The following is a 17,097-nucleotide window of genomic DNA, read 5'->3' on the forward strand; positions in this document are numbered from 1 at the left end:
CACATGACATTGACTTCTCCAAGACAGAGGTTCTTTGCAAGCCATCTGGCTACCATGAGAGATTCGTTCATGAGGCTATCCACATATACAAACACAGAAACAATTTCAACCGAGAAGATGGATTCTGGCTTAGCAATCATTGGAAGGATTTGATAAACCATTTCGGGTCTTAATTGATTGTTCACGCTTACGGTGGCTTTCAGACAGCATACATTAAATTTTCTTCTCCCCCCTCCTCTTTTCCGAACATAGATGGACTCGTCCTTCTAAACTGTCAAATCGCTATCCGTGGTGCTAACGTTTTAAAAAAATATAATTAAGTACAAACACCGTTTCAAAAAAGTAAATAAATAGACAACTTTTGGAAATAAATAATTTAATACAAACCGCCGCTTCTTTCAAATGCTTCTTGCCGTTAGTTTTTCACACCTGATGATGACTGTGTTACAGTCGAAACGTCGTGAGAATTTTATTGTTTTATATATTTTATTATTTTATTCTTTCCCTTCAACGTGACTTTACCGAAAGAACCAAGAATATGATGAAAAGATGCCATTGGTCGACTGACTGAGATGTCTGTGCCCCCACAGTGTACATACACAGTGTACACACACATAGTGTACATATACACAGTGTACACACACACAGTGTACACACACAGTGTACACACACAGTGTACATACACAGTGTGTACACACACACAGTATATACACAGTGTGTTTAACACGTAGGCTTTCACGACCAATATTATTCATAATAAAGGTTTTTGGGTTAGATCGCGTTTATTTATAAATGTGTCATAACCCTCCACCACCCGACACGGCCAATCAGCAAAAAAGTGTCAAGTTGACAAAAAGACAAATAGTTCACTACTTTAGCCCACCGGTGTGTTGAAGAGTGAATCCACATTTACAGTTTGAGTACGATGTTTCACTGGAAAATACATCCAGCATCATCGGGCAATTCGCCAGAATGGTAAAGCCCTCGCTTGCTCCCGGTTTTATATAGAGCAGCAGGGTGATGTCATCACTTAACTCATATCAGGTGCAGTGATTAGAGGCGGAGGGGGGGGGGTTATTGTAATTATATAATCGATTAGTAATCAGTCATTGGTTATGATTAGTAATGAGTTGAAGATTAGTAATTCTTTAAATCAAAATGTAATGTGTATTATTTAATAATACGCTTCCAGGCCGCACTAAGCCTGTAGCTGTCAGAGCGATTAAAGTTATTCTTGTTCCTCTCAATTTAAATGGATTCTCTAATTAGTCTTTGCCAGTAATAATTAGTTTTACACACCACTGCAACATTGTCAAAATCAATTGAGTGTCCTTGTTGACAAGCATGTTCTGCCACTGCCGACAGTTGTGTTTGAGATAATTTAATATTTCTCTGATGTTCTTTTAGTCTTACGCTGATGTTACGTCCCGTCTGTCCAATGTAGCAGCTGCCACATAAACAATTAATCCGATATACACCTTCTGTTGATAATTTAGGTAATGTGTCTTTAGTGCAAGATACTAGTTTTTGAATTTTGTGTACTGTACCAAATCTTACTGTAATGTTTTGCTTTTGCAAAACACGGGCTAATTTGTCAGTTACTCCTGAGATATATGGAATTTTTATTGTTTTAACAATCTGGTCGCTTTCAGCAGTATTGCTTTGCGATCGTGATTTGGCATTCAGTGCTCTGTTAATTTGAGCATTATTGTAGCCATTCTGTCGTAGTGCATCTTTAACATGTTTAATCTCTCTCACTAGACTCTCACCATCTGACACTGTTTTAGCCCGATGTATGAGCGTCTTGATAAGAGAGGATTTCTGAGCTGGATGATGATGTGATTCTGCATTCAGATAGGCATCAGTGTGCGTTTGCTTTCTGTAAATGCTGTGTGTTATTTTTTACCGTTTAGGCCATGTCCAAGCAAAATATCTAGGAATGGGAGTGTGTTATTCACCTCCATTTCCATGGTGAACTGGATGGCCGGGTTTTGTGCATTGAGATGATTTAGAAAATCATTAAGTGTATCTTTACCATGTGGCCAGACAACCAAAGTGTCATCCACATATCTAAACCAAAAGGATGGTTTTAATGTGCTCGAGGCAAGTGCTCTTATTTCAAAGTTTTCCATGTACAAATTTGCTATAGCAGGGGATAAAGGAGAACCCATTGCTGCTCCTTCCTTTTGTTTAAAGAAATCCCCTCTCCATAAGAAATAAGTGTTATTTAAACAATGGCCAGCAAGTTTCAGAATATCTTTTGGTAAACCGGTATTCTCTACTAGTGTATCAAGTAATTTAAGCGATTCGTCCACTGGAACCTTAGTGAATAGAGAAATCACATCAAAACTTACCAGAATATCATCAGGAGTAAGTTTAATATCTTTAATCACATTCACAAGATGTTCTGAATTTTTTATGAATGATGATGTCCTACCGATGTAGGGCTGTATTTGTTTGGTTATATATTTTGCTAATTGATATGTGGCAGAGCCAATTGTACTGACTATGGGTCGTAATGGGATGCCGATTTTATGAATCTTTGGTAGCCCATAGAGTCTAGGTGGTTTTGAGGCCCTTGGCTTAATTTGGTATTGCTCATTTTTAGGGATTAATGAATTTGCAATTATTGCAGTGGTCTTACGTTCTAAAGTATTAGTTGGATCTCGTTTAATTTTAATGTAGGTACTTTCCTCTAGTAAATTTCTAATTTTATTATCATAATTGGCTTGTGACATCACTACAGTAGTGCGGCCTTTATCAGCTGCTAGGATTTGGATATCCTTGTTTACACGCAGCTCTCTTAAGGCTTTTGCCTCGTTAGAGCTAATATTTACTTTTGGAACTTTGCTATTCTCAATTATTTTAGCAACCTCATGTCTAGTCATCTCTGCCTCATTATCTGTAAGGAGTCTAACTGCTGATTCTACCTCAGCAATTATCTCATCCACTGGAATTGTGCGTGGGGTAACGGCAAAGTTAAGGCCTTTAGAAAGGATAGAGACCATGTCACCAGTTAATACAGTGTTAGTCAAGTTCAGTACGGTTTTGTTTTTAAATTTTTGGTTTTCAGTAGGGATTTGTTTATTATGTAGTCTAGAAAATTTATTAATTTGGTTAGTTTTTGTTAGCTTAAACACATTATCAGCCGATTGTTGTGTTATGTTATCGATTATATTCCAATAATGCATAGATACACTATTGCTTATATCTAAGTGTAACTGCTTTAACGATTCCGAAATGTAAGATAATTCACTCCTATTGTGCTGTATTCTCTCTATTAATAATAATAATTCGCTAGCTTTGTGGAGTATTTGGTTAGCTTTAGAAGACTTTATGTGATGTGTTATTTTAACTGCGTTTGGTATTACCTTTGAATCTCTGCACCTTTTGAGGAATGCCAGTGAAGATATCAATTTCATCCGCTTAATGCGGAGCTTCTCCAATTTTCTGGTTTTAAGAAAAGTATCCTCCCCATAGAGGTTAGTCAGTTTAACACGTAGGCTTTCGCGACCAATATTATTCATAATAAAGGTTTTTGGGTTAGATCGCGACACATTTATAAAACCAGAAAATTGGAGAAGCTCCGCATTAAGCGGATGAAATTGATATCTTCACTGGCGTTCCTCAAAAGGTGCAGAGATTCAAAGGTAATACCAAACGCAGTTAAAAATAACACATCACATAAAGTCTTCTAAAGCTAACCAAATACTACACAAAGCTAGCGAATTATTATTAATAGAGAGAATACAGCACAATAGGAGTGAATTATCTTACATTTCGGAATCGCTAAAGCAGTTATACTTAGATATAAGCAATAGTGTATCTATGCATTATTGGAATATAATCGATAACATAACACAACAATCGGCTGATAATGTGTTTAAACTAACAAAAACTAACCAAATTAATACATTTTCTAGACTACATAATAAACAAATCCCTACTGAAAACCAAAAATTTAAAAACAAAACCGTACTGAACTTGACTAACACTGTATTAACTGGTGACATGGTCTCTATCCTTTCTAAAGGCCTTAACTTTGCCGTTACCCCACGCACAATTCCAGTGGATGAGATAATTGCTGAGGTAGAATCAGCAGTTAGACTCCTTCCACATAATGAGGCAGAGATGACTAGACATGAGGTTGCTAAAATAATTGGGAATAGCAAAGTTCCAAAAGTAAATATTAGCTCTAACGAGGCAAAAGCCTTAAGAGAGCTGCGTGTAAACAAGGATATCCAAATCCTAGCAGCTGATAAAGGCCGCACTACTGTAGTGATGTCACGAGCCGATTATGATAATAAATTAGAAATTTACTAGAGGAAAGTACCTACATTAAAATTAAACGAGATCCAACTAATACTTTAGAACGTAAGACCACTGCAATAATTGCAAATTCATTAATCCCTAAAAATGAGCAATACCAAATTAAGCCAAGGGCCTCAAAACCACCTAGACTCTATGGGCTACCAAAGATTCATAAAATCGGCATCCCATTACGACCCATAGTCAGTACAATTGGCTCTGCCACATATCAATTAGCAAAATATATAACCAAACAAATACAGCCCTACATTGGTAGGACATCATCATTCATAAAAAAATTCAAAACATCTTGTGAATGTGATTAAAGATATTAAACTTACTCCTGATGATATTCTGGTAAGTTTTGATGTGATTTCTCTATTCACTAAGGTTCCAGTGGACGAATCGCTTAAATTACTTGATACACTAGTAAAGAATACCGGTTTACCAAAAGATATTCCGAAACTTGCTGGCCATTGTTTAAATAACACTTATTTCTTATGGAGAGGGGATTTCATTAAACAATAGGAAGGAGCAGCAATGGGTTCTCCTTTATCCCCTGCTATAGCAAATTTGTACATGGAAAACTTTGAAATAAGAGCACTTGCCTCGAGCACATTAAAACCATCCTTTTGGTTTAGATATGTGGATGACACTTTGGTTGTCTGGCCACATGGTAAAGATACACTTAATGATTTTCTAAATCATCTCAATGCACAAAACCCGGCCATCCAGTTCACCATGGAAATGGAGGTGAATAACACACTCCCATTCCTAGATATTTTGCTTGGACATGGCCTAAACGGTAAAAAATAACACACAGCATTTACAGAAAGCAAACGCACACTGATGCCTATCTGAATGCAGAATCACATCATCATCCAGCTCAGAAATCCTCTCTTATCAAGACGCTCATACATCGGGCTAAAACAGTGTCAGATGGTGAGAGTCTAGTGAGAGAGATTAAACACGTTAAAGATGCACTACGACAGAATGGCTACAATAATGCTCAAATTAACAGAGCACTGAATGCCAAATCACGATCGCAAAGCAATACTGCTGAAAGCGACCAGATTGTTAAAACAATAAAAATTCCATATATCTCAGGAGTAACTGACAAATTAGCCCGTGTTTTGCAAAAGCAAAACATTACAGTAAGATTTGGTACAGTACACAAAATTCAAAAACTAGTATCTTGCACTAAAGACGCATTACCTAAATTATCAACAGAAGGTGTATATCGGATTAATTGTTTATGTGGCAGCTGCTACATTGGACAGACGGGACGTAACATCAGCGTAAGACTAAAAGAACATCAGAGAAATATTAAATGATCTCAAACACAACTGTCGGCAGTGGCAGAACATGCTTGTCAACAAGGACACTCAATTGATTTTGACAATGTTGCAGTGGTGTGTAAAACTAATGATTACTGGCAAAGACTAATTAGAGAATCCATTGAAATTGACAGGAACAAGAATAACTTTAATCGCTCTGACAGCTACAGGCTTAGTGCGGCCTGGAAGCGTATTATTAAATAATACACATTACATTTTTATTTAAAGAATTACTAATCTACAACTCATTACTAATCATAACCAATGACTGATTACTAATTGATTATATAATTACAATACCCCCCCCCCCCGCCTCTAATCACTGCACCTGATATGAGTTAAGTGATGACGTCACCCTGCTGCTCTATATAAAACCGGGAGCAAGCGAGGGCTTTACCATTCTGGCGAATTGCCCGATGATGCTGGATGTAATTACCAGCGAAACGCATTCCTGTTCTTCCTGACGCACTACTGCAGCGCTCGTCGGTGTCTCGTGGGTTTTCCAGCCACCCCGGGGTGTGCGAGGGCCCCAGGCCGGGTGGTCTGGGGTGGCCTTGCTGCCGGAGGGTGGGGGAGCCACAGGCGCCGCGGGAGGAGTGACCCCGCTGCAGCAGCCACGTGGAGACGGCGGGGATGGAGACGGAGTCGCGGCGCACGTCGCGGACCAAGGAAGACGCCCGGGGTGCTGCGAGCGACCGGAGGAGCGGCGCGAGCCCGTCTGGTGCGGGGGTGATGTTGGGTGAGGCGCGACGAGGGAAGAGAGTGGAGGGGGTGGATGGGCTGGAGAGTGCGGGGAGGGAGGAGCGGGGAGGAGAACGAGGGGGAGCGCCGGGAGGATGGGGTGGGAGTGCCCCCGACCAGAATGGGGAGGAAGGGGCAGGAGAGGCGCCTGCAGCCCAGGAGCCGGGGGAGGGGCAGTGGAGGGAGAACACCGTGGGCGCTGGCCCGGTGGGTGCGGGGAGGCCCAGCGGAGGAGCGGGGAGGTGGCGCAGCGGAGCTGGGGCGGGCCTGACCCCGATGTAGGCCAGGAGGCACAACTGTGTGCGAGTCGAATTCAAGGAAGATGTGGAAGAGGGGGTGACCTTGGACAGGACGACCTTCGTGAGGTCGGTGGTGCTTGGGATGCTGCGGGTGGAGGTGGAGGACCTCTATTGCTTGATTGCTCTGCCGGGGGGGAGGGCGTTTGATGTGAGCTTCAACTCCAACATTCTGCTGCAAAATTTCCTTGTCCGTTTCGAGGAGAAGGCAGGGGAGAAGCCGCTAACCTCCATGAGGACGCGGTTACTGTCGGACCTGGAGACAAAGGTTGTGACCGTGTTCCTTTATAATGAAGCGTTGTATGATCAGGACGTGGAGGTATGGCTGAGGCAGCATTGTGTGGTGCTGTCGGGTTGCAAGAGGGTGCTGGATGCGGCGGGGATATGGACGGGGGCCAGACAATGGAGGGTGCGTCTGAAGACGGAGGGGGGGGGGCATTGAGGCACGTCCCGAGCGCATTGAACATTGGGGGGAACAGGGGCTATGTTGTCTATGCGGGACAGCCCAAACTCTGTAGGAGGTGTGGGGGAGGGGGGCACCTGGCGGCAGCGTGCGTGGCACGCGTTTGTTACGGGTGCAGGGCGCTGGACCACACGGTGGAGGAGTGTGGGGAGCCGGCCCTTTGCAACCTGTGCGGCAGCAGAGGGCATCTTTATAGGACCTGCCCAGAGTCCTATGCTAACAGGGTGCGGGCATGTCGGAGTGGACAGGTAGAGGAGGCGGCGGAGGAGGTGGCCGGACGGGAAGCGGGCCGGATGCACGGAGGGGAAGGGAAAGGGGAGGTGGAGGAACCACGACCCCCTGGGGAGGGTGAGGGGGGGGGATCTGTGGGGGAGGGAGCACCACCACCACTGGAGGGGGAGGGGGGGGGGAGGGGAGGGGAGATGGAGAAGAGGACTCGGAAACCCCAGTGGGGGACTGGGCGGAGGTGATGGGCGAGGAGGAGGGCGAGGAGGGGCAGCGGGGGGAGGAAGAAGCGGATGACGCATGGGAGGAATCGGGGGGGGGAGAAAACGGAAGCTGGATAGAGTTCTGAAAGAAGCTAGTCCCCAGCAAGATGCGAGCCTTTCAGGATCCTCCCCGGATTCGGGAGAATCTGGGTGGAGGTGGGCGAAGGGGGGGGGGGGGGACGTTTGAACCGGGGGAAGCCCCGGAGGTTGAAGGGGAGAAAAAAGGTGAAGGAGAAGGCGGACAAAGGCAGACGGGGGGAGCGCGCACCGGAGTTTGACACGGAATAATTCACGCCTCGGCATGGACATATCTGTAGCATCTGTTAATGTGAGAGGAATGAAGGGGAAGGGAAGGAGAGGGGCAATCATGCAGTGGCTGCAGATCACCAGACGTGACGTAATTTTCCTCCAAGAATGTCACCTACCCTATACCCTAGGGTCAGAGGCTCTGCTGGACCAATGGAAGGGACACTACATTTGGTCTGGCAGCAACGGGAACAGATGTACAGGCGTGGTTACCCTCCTAGGAAGAAGGGGAATGAGAGTGGAAGGGACCCAGGAAATAATACCGGGTCGGCTCCTCTGTGTAGATGCATCTTACCAGGGTGTGGAGCTACGGCTGATAAATGTGTATGCCCCGGTACGATGTATAGACAGGACGGAGGTGTGGGAGAGCCTGGCGGGCCTACTGGCCACCAGGAGGCAGGTCATTGTGGGGGGCGATTTTAACTGCCCGTTGTGTCTGGCGGATCTGGTGTCGGTAAAGGGGAGGAGGAAGTTAGATTCCTCTTCCAGGAAACTGAGGGAGTTGATGGAGGACTTTGGGATGGTGGATACGTTTAGGGGGGTGCATGGCACGCGGCCAGGGTTCACGTGGGCGGATAAGAGTGGGGGCACACAGTCACGTATCGACTTTATTTTTGTCTCCGACAAGGTGAATGTGGGAAGTGCGGGGGTGGAACCTTTTCCCCTCTCGGATCACAGAATGGTGGTGGCAGGGCTTGTGATCCCAGGTGGGGTGAAGAGGGGGAAGAGTGTGTGGAAGATGAATGTGGGCTTGCTGGTGGATCAGGAGGTGGCGGAGGATTTCACGCGGGCATATACCAGCTGGAGGACGCTGCAGGTGTGCTTCCCCACGAGGGTGGAGTGGTGGGGGCAGATTAAGGGTAGGATAAGAACGCTCTTTCAGCGTTATAGTAGGAGGAAGGGAGTGGGTAGGGAATTGAGACAGTGGAACGCTAGGTTAGAAAGGCTGTATAGACTGCTAGAGCTAGGGTTCCCGGTGGGAGAAAGGATAGAGGAGCTGAAAGGGAGGGTAGCCTCAGTCCTGGAAAAGAGGACTAGGCAATTAGTGTACAGGGCGAGGGTCAGGGCAACAGAGGATAGGGAACAGTGTACAAGATTTTTCTTTAAGGCGGGTAGGGAGGGAGACAATGAAATGAGGGAGCTGGTTAGTCCTACTAGGGGTAGACAGGTGACGACGGAAGGGATGATTAGTGTAGCGGAAGACTTTTATGGGGATTTGTATAAGAGGAAAGGGATAGATGGGGGGCGGCGGGAGGAGCTGCTGGGGGCATTGGGGAAGAGGGTTGAGAACCCGGAGGCGCTAGAGGAGGATTCGATGGGAAGAAGTGGAAGGGGCAGTGAAGGGGCTGAACAAGAACAGGACCCCAGGCCCGGACGGGATCCCAGCGGACTTCTATATAAAATTCTGGGAACTCCTGAAAGAGGATATTATGCAAATTTGTAGGGAAACTCTGGAGGAGGGGCGGGTGCCGGACGACATGCGGGAGGGCCTGGTCACGTTGATTTATAAAGGGAAGGGGAACCGTAGGGACCTGGGAAGTTGGAGGCCAATAACCCTCCTGAATGCAGACTACACGATCTTGGCAAGGGTAGTCGCGGGGCGACTGGGGAAGGTGGTGGGTGATGTGGTGGGGCCGGACCAGACGTGTGCGGTCCCAGGGAGGAGGATCGCGGACACTTTGGTGGTTTTGAGGGAGGCGATTGAGGGCAAGAGAGAGAGGGGGTGCCCGTTGGGGATCCTAAGTCTGGACCTGGACAAGGCCTTCGACCGCCTCTCTCATGAATTCATGCTGGCGGTGATGGAGAGGATGGGGGTGTGTGGGCCCCTGGTAGAGTGGGTGGAGCGACTTTATGGGGGGCTCAGAGCCAGGCTCCTGATAAATGGGGAACGCTCCGGGATCATTCCAGTGGGATCCGGGGTGCGGCAGGGATGCCCGATGTCCCCAGTACTATTTGTCATGTGCATGGAGCCTCTGGCGCAGATGATAAGGAATGACCAGAGGATTAGGGGGGTGGTAATACCGGGGAGCAAGGAAAGGTGACCCCGTACATGGACGATGTGGCCGTGCTATGCAGGGACGTAGCATCGGTATGGAGGGCAATGGAGGGAATGGGGAGGTTCTGCGCGGCCTCCGGATTGAAGGTTAGTGTGGGGAAAAGTGAGCTGATGGTTTATGGAGACTCGAGGCTTTTCGAGGGTCGGCCGCCGGAACTGAGTCTACAAACAGAGGGGATAAAGGTACTGGGGGTGTTCTTCTGTGGGGATAAGATGGGGGGAAATAACTGGGAGAAGGGGATGAGGAAGGCAAAGGGCTGCTGGGTAAGTGTGCTGGGAGGTGGCTCACGATGGCCGGTAGGATTATGGTGGTAAAGACAGAAATATTACCGTCCCTAAACTACTTGGCGCAGGTTTTCCCGCCAGGTGGGAGGGAGGCTAAGGCCTTGACCTCGGCGATTTTCAGGTTTATCTGGGGGGGAGGGATGGAGAGAGTGAGGAGGGCCGCGGTGTGTCTGCAAGTCGGGAATGGGGGGAGGGGTGCCCCAAATGTGGGGGTCTACCCTGAAATCGACTTTTGTCTGCAACGCGCTGCGGCTGTTTTTCTGTGCGGAGCCGCGGGGCAAGGCAGCGTGCTATATGAGGTATCGGCTGACGTGGCGGTTGCGGGGGCTCGGGATGACTGAGGTAGGAAGGAGCTCTCCTTTGGACTGGCCGGGGGGCTGGGTCAGCGACGTGGTGGGGAGCTACGTCGGGCAGCACGGCCTGAACCGGTGGGGGGGGCCGGTGGGCTCCCAGGGAGGTGCGGGCTGTGGCGGAGAAGGAGGAGGCCTGTGACGAGGTGGCCGGTGCGAGGAGGGAGATGCACGGGAAGATTTGGAGGAATGTGTCGTCGGCAGCGCTCCACGAAGGAGCAGAGGGAACTGTCGTGGCTGGCTGTCCGGGACAAGTTGAAGACGCGGGGTTTCTTGTACAGCCGCCAAATGGCGCATACCCCCCCAAGTGCCCGAGGGGCTGCACCGCGGACGAAACTGCATCGCACGTGATGGTGGCGTGGCCCTTTTGCCCAGGAGGTCTGGAGGAGGAGTAAGCCGTTGCTGGCCCGTTTCGCGCTGTCGAGGGTGACGGCACGGGACGTCGTGTGGGGAGAGCTGCGAGGGATGGGGAGGGAGGACAGGGACCAGGTTGTGGGCTGTAATAGGAGCGACGAAGGAGGCGCTGTGGAAAGCGCGAAAGAAGGAGCTGGAGGGGTCCCTGATGTCCCCGTTGGAGACGTGTCGTGTTGCGAGGAGATTGTTGGAAAGGGTGGTGGAGGTGGACCCGGGTGAAAATGGGGGCGCGATGCCGCAAGGGAACGACGGAAGTGGCCGCTGCCCAGGGTGGGCTAGGGCGGCCGGGGTGGGGGGGGGGCCTCGCCGGCGTCCGGGGGTGAAGGTGTGCGTGAGTGGAAGGGGAGGCTGCCCCTCCAGTGCTGTGGCAGGGGGTGACTCCGGTCCAGAGGATGGGTCGGTGGCCGAGCGGTGGCCTTTATGGCGCGAGCGAGGGGGTGGCCCCTCGGTCTTTGCTTTGTCTCCGCTGAGATACTGAATAAATTTTTTAAAAACCGTATTTACCAGTGAAACGTCGCACTCAAACTGTAAATGTGGATTCACTCTTCAACACACCGGTGGGCTAAAGTAGTGAACTAGTTGTCTTTTTGTCAACGTGACACTTTTGTTTTTGCTGATTGGCCGTGCCGGGTGGTGGAGGGTTACGACACATTTATAAATAAACGCGATCTAACCCAAAAACCTTTATTATGAATATACACAGTGTGTATACACACAGTGTACACACACAGTGTACGCACACACACACACAGTGTGTACACACAGTGTACACACACACACAAACAGTGTGTACACACAGTGTACACGTAGACACACAGTGTGTGTACACGCACTCACTGTGTGTGTACACGCACTCACTGTGTGTGTGTACACGCACTCACTGTGTGTGTACACGCACTCACTGTGTGTGTACACGCACTCACTGTGTGTGTACACACACACAGAGTGTGTGTACACACACACAGAGTGTGTGTACACACACACAGAGTGTGTGTACGTACACACACAGAGTGTGTGTACGTACACACACACACGGGCTAATTAACATAATATATTTAAGATAAGAGCCGCTCGTTGTGGGAGGGGAGTGTTATCGTATCCCGCAAGTGACGTCATGTCACCTGCTGCCGCATGACAAGAAGTTGCCGCTCCGCTCGTGCACTGAAATCCGAGGTGAGAAATTCTCATCGCGGTTGTGGTGATGGTAGTGGTTGTGGTGGTGGTTGTGGTGATGGAGGTTGTTGTTTACTGAGGTAGAGCCTCACTCTCTCTCGTAGGGATGTCAATTGAGTAGCAGCGAGCATGGAAGCGATGTCCAGGTTGGTTTACAACGCGGGGCCTTGCCTCCTGCCCTCGCCTGATCGCGTTTGCTTCAATTATCTCGCTTAAGTTAAATTTGTCTTCACACGGCTCGCCACTTTGTAACTTTGTTTTACTTAAAATATTCACGCAGTTGTTATTTTATTTTACCAGGCCAAGCCCACCTGAGCTATACCGCTCTTGTTTTCAGAAGCGACCTGCACACAACACAAGGTGAGCGTGGCGGTGTTCACTCTAGACGCGTGGCGGTGTTCACTCTAGACGCGTGGCGGTGTTCACTCTAGACGCGTGGCGGTGTTCACTCTAGACGCGTGGCGGTGTTCACTCTAGACGCGTGGCGGTGTTCACTCTGGACGCGTGGTGGTGTTCACTCTAGACGCGTGGTGGTGTTCACTCTCTACATGTGGAGGGGAAATCGGGGGATCCGGAGGAAAATCCACGCGAGCAAGGGGAGAGAGTGAGAGACACGCAGCCTCGGCTGTGTTGATTGATCCTCAATGAATTACTTGGTGGAGTGAGGAAGCATTAATGCTGAGTAGGTGAAGGTGGCCAGGCGTGGGTCTGGACACACCACCACCTGTGAACCATGCCGGTGTGTGACAGTGGTGGAGCCAGTGGGGGTGTGGTGGCACGTGCCCCCCCCCCCCCCAACGATCCGATCGAAATCCCTAATTTCGATAGGATAATTGGGGTTTATTAGTAACTAGCTTCGCCCGGGACTTGAATGCTCGTCTTCTTTGGTTCTTTCGGTAAAGTCACGTAGAATGAGAATAAAATAATAAATTGATCAAATAAAATAACACAATAATATTCTCACGACGTTTCGGCCACAACACAAGCGGCCTTCATCAGGTGAAGGGGGCGAGACTGTCTGGTAGGACAGCGCTGGAGTGAGAGAGCCACGTTCAGATCACGGCTTTTAAGCTGTGTGAATTAATTTCGTATTGCCTTATATTTCACTGAAAACCCCTGTAAAAAAATTATGCTTGCAAGAAAGATTAAAAGCCGAAACAAATTAATTGACCTAAATCGGATGTTGTCACTCAAGGAAATTGAACCTTAATCCACTTCTACGTAAGGTCGAATTTTTGCCACTCGGGTAGGGAATGACGTGGCGAGCTGAAAATAGTCGCGTTCACTTAGAAATTCCAGACGGCATAAGCTGTGCAAATTTCACGACGCCAGAGCTCAGAGTTGGAGAGGTTTTGCTGCTTTACACAAACACACATGTAATGTTCTTCATAATTAAGATAGCAGCTGTACCCGTTCTTCGCACGGATATGTATTGAAACTCTGAGAAGCCAATTGCTTCATCGGCCAGGAGCGAAGCGCCACCTAAAATTTCCCGGCACGCTGTTAACTGACAAATTAGCCAGTGTTTTGCAAAAGCAAAACATTACAGTAAGATTTGGTACAGTACACAAAATTCAAAAACTAGTATCTTGCACTAAAGACGCATTACCTAAACTATCAACAGAAGGTGTATATCGGATTAATTGTTCATGTGGCAGCTGCTACATTGGGCAGACGGGACGTAACATCAGTGTAAGACTAAAAGAACATCAGAGAAATATTAAATTATCTCAAACACAACTGTCGGCAGTGGCAGAACATGCTTGTCAACAAGGACACTCAATTGATTTTGACAATGTTGCAGTGGTGTGTAAAACTAATTATTACTGGCAAAGACTAATTATAGAATCCATTGAAATTGAGAGGAACAAGAATAACTTTAATCGCTCTGACAGCTACCGGCTTAGTGCGTCCTGGAAGCGTATTATTAAATAATACACATTACATTTTGATTTAAAGAATTACTAATCTACAACTCATTACTAATCATAACCAATGACTGATTACTAATCGATTATATAATTACATTACCCCCCCCCCTCCGCCTCTAATCACTGCACCTGATATGAGTTAAGTGATGACGTCACCCTGCTGCTCTATATAAAACCGGGAGCAAGCGAGGGCTTTACCATTCTGGCGAATTGCCCGATGATGCTGGAAGTATTTACCAGCGAAACGTCGTACTCAAACTGTAAATGTGGATTCACTCTTCAACACACCGGTGGGCTAAAGTAGTGAATTATTTGTCTTTTGTCAACGTGACACTTTTTTGCTGATTGGCCGTGTCGGGTGGTGGAGGGTTACGACACATAAATAAACGCGATCTAACCCGAAAACCGTTATTATGAATAATATTGGTCGCGAAAGCCTACGTGTTAAACTGATTGTGTACAGTATGTGTAGCAGTTGGGAAGTATGCTAAACATTTCGAATAGACACATGTGTAGTGGACTTATTGACGATGGAGATTGTTGACTTGAGGCTACACGTATTTATTACAAAGGCTTCACAGTAGCGACCCTGACACTCGAAGAGGTAACGGCCTCTTCACCCGTGCTATATAGAGGGAAGTGTTCCCCGAGCTAATGCCCACGCTAACTCCCTACTTCCCTCTAGCCTAGTCCTTCCTCTGGAGGCTATCTGACCTGGCCCAGCTTCGGCGCAGGTCTCAATCACCAGCCACACGAGTCCGGCCCTCAGAAGGACATTGGTGTCGCACCCTGGCTTGCTTTGCCCAGCCCTGAAAGTGGCAGCGAGTCAAATTAGTTCCAGGGTCTGGCTAGTCGGTCTTCTCTCTTCACTGGCTCTTCATCCTGGCTGGGTCGAACTGAGGGGCGGGGCTGGGAGGGATCACAGCATCCCCCACAGCCCCCCACGGTGGTGGCCTAACGGACGTGTTTGTGGCCACCGTTATATAGCCGCGTGTCACCCTCCCGTAACACCCCTACACACGTATCCACACATTTCCCTTTTATATAAATAGATAAATCAGCATTTGGCGACCCCCACTGCCACCGTGTGGCATATTATTACGTGCCAGGGACTCTATGAGAGGACAACAGTCCGATTCCATAATTGGCAATAATTAATGGCAAAGTAGTTACAAGCGACTCACAGAATTGTGCGTAGTTGCTTATATAGTACACGACTTCCCTGATGGCAAACACCTTCAGCGAGCGCGATGGCGATCACACGCATCGAATAAAAAGCAAGGGACAAGTCCTTACTAACAACTCATCATTTTTAATTGCTGGAGGGGTTGCCCCCCCCTACCTGAAAATCCTGGCTTCGCCTCTGAGTGTGTGACAGGGTCAAGCTTGTATTTGCAGTAAAGTCTATTAACTCTGTTGAACACGGAGGTTATATCAAAACAGTAGTTTATTTTTGTTTTCCTCTGCAACTCTTTGTAAGAATGGAGTCAGGAAGTTATTACAGCAAACGTGCAGCTGAAGTCGGAACTGTTCATCCCAGCATTCTAGGACATCTGAGCCTGGCTTCACACCTCGAAGTCGCGATTGAACATTCATTTATGCATTTCTGCATAACACAAATAGTATTATTTTCAACACCCTTTGCTATGTCAACTGAATTTAGCTTTCATAAATATTCCTTTTGAAGCCAGACAGCCGAAATTGTGCGCTCATAGTTTTGGGTTAACATTCATTTTGAAGATACTAGGGCTTCCAGGCATGTTTGTGACCATTCGCCCTCTCATTGTGTGCCATATCTGCCCGTGTGATGAATTTGGGACACTTTTTCAATATATAATGAATATATGAATAAGTATAGAGGTGTAAGTGTTGTATATATAGGCCTTTTTCCAAAATTCATATTAAGAATGAGTTGCCATTTTTTTTTTGCTCGTGGTGGCGCTTGGAGGCCAGAGGGGGTGAGGTGAACAACCCCCTCCCCTCACAGCAGCCACCCCTCACACACAACAGGCCGCCGGAGAAGCAATAAAAAGTAATAAACCCAAAACAAGAGAAAGGGGGGGGGGATTCCTAATGAGGACTTTAAAGGCCCCCTCTTTGAGCTCACAGACAATCAGGCGCCACAGGCGAATTCTAAACGAATTTTCCCTTTCGTTGCTATTAATACAATGGTTAAATCTTCTTGGTTCTTTCGGTAAAGTCACGTAGAATGGAAATAAAATAATGAAAATAAAACTTAACAAAATAAAATTCTCACGACGTTTTGGCCACAACACAAGTAGCCTTCTTCAGATGAAGAAACAGGTCTGTCCAGAAGACAGCGCTTGAGTGAACACTGCCAAGCATGGACCGCGGCGTTTAAGCTGTGTGGGCGGAATTAACATATGAATTAGCATGTTACCCAGCCCCACCTCCGGAGCGGAGGAGGGTGGCGGCTGGGCACACAGAAAAAGCAGAACAGCTCAGGTGCGCTGCTCTATCCTGTGTTGCATTATAACTATGCTATAAACTGGACTACTATACAATACAATATTATACCTTCCAATCTAAACTCCATGGTATAATATCATATCCATAGACAAATTCCACCTTTGAATTATACAATGTGTTACTTTACACTACCCTATACTTTAGACTATAAAATATTAGACTTGTAACATTGCACTGTCTTATTCTATGAACCCAACTATATAACACACTGCGGTATATTCACTATGCAATTACGATAAGCTCCATTCTAGGTGAAGTATGTGTTGGTTAGCAATGTCTCACCAGGGGGGGGTACATCAGTATGCAGTCCTTGATGAACCAAGTCTTCAATGATTGCGATGGTGTCAGGTACCGGAACTTTGGTGAATAAGGAAACCACGTCAAAACTGACAAGCGGGTCGTCTGGGGACAGGGAAATACCCTTGATTGTCGATACCAGGTGAGTAGAGTTTAGTACCG

The 17,097-nt window shown here is 47.4% G+C and overlaps 1 protein-coding gene across 9 annotated transcripts in view; it reads left to right on the forward strand.

The window, feature by feature from the left end:
* The window catches only part of LOC116958761 (uncharacterized), a 59,670-nt gene that overhangs the window by 32,802 nt on the left and 9,771 nt on the right, over positions 1-17,097 (forward strand). For 6 of the 9 annotated variants that reach the window (XR_012931244.1, XR_012931245.1, XR_012931246.1 and 3 more), the window contains exons 1-2: positions 12,110-12,217; positions 12,518-12,577. The exons of 1 other annotated variant lie outside the window; for it this stretch is intronic. The gene's annotated coding sequence lies outside the window, so the exon portion shown is untranslated. 2 more of the 9 variants (XM_076057432.1, XM_076057435.1) reach the window with 2 other exon arrangements.

Source organism: Petromyzon marinus, chromosome 82, assembly GCF_048934315.1.
Source record: "Petromyzon marinus isolate PM22_M1 ecotype Great Lakes invasive population chromosome 82, UKy_Petmar_22M1.pri1.0, whole genome shotgun sequence".
Classification (NCBI taxonomy): domain Eukaryota; kingdom Metazoa; phylum Chordata; class Hyperoartia; order Petromyzontiformes; family Petromyzontidae; genus Petromyzon; species Petromyzon marinus.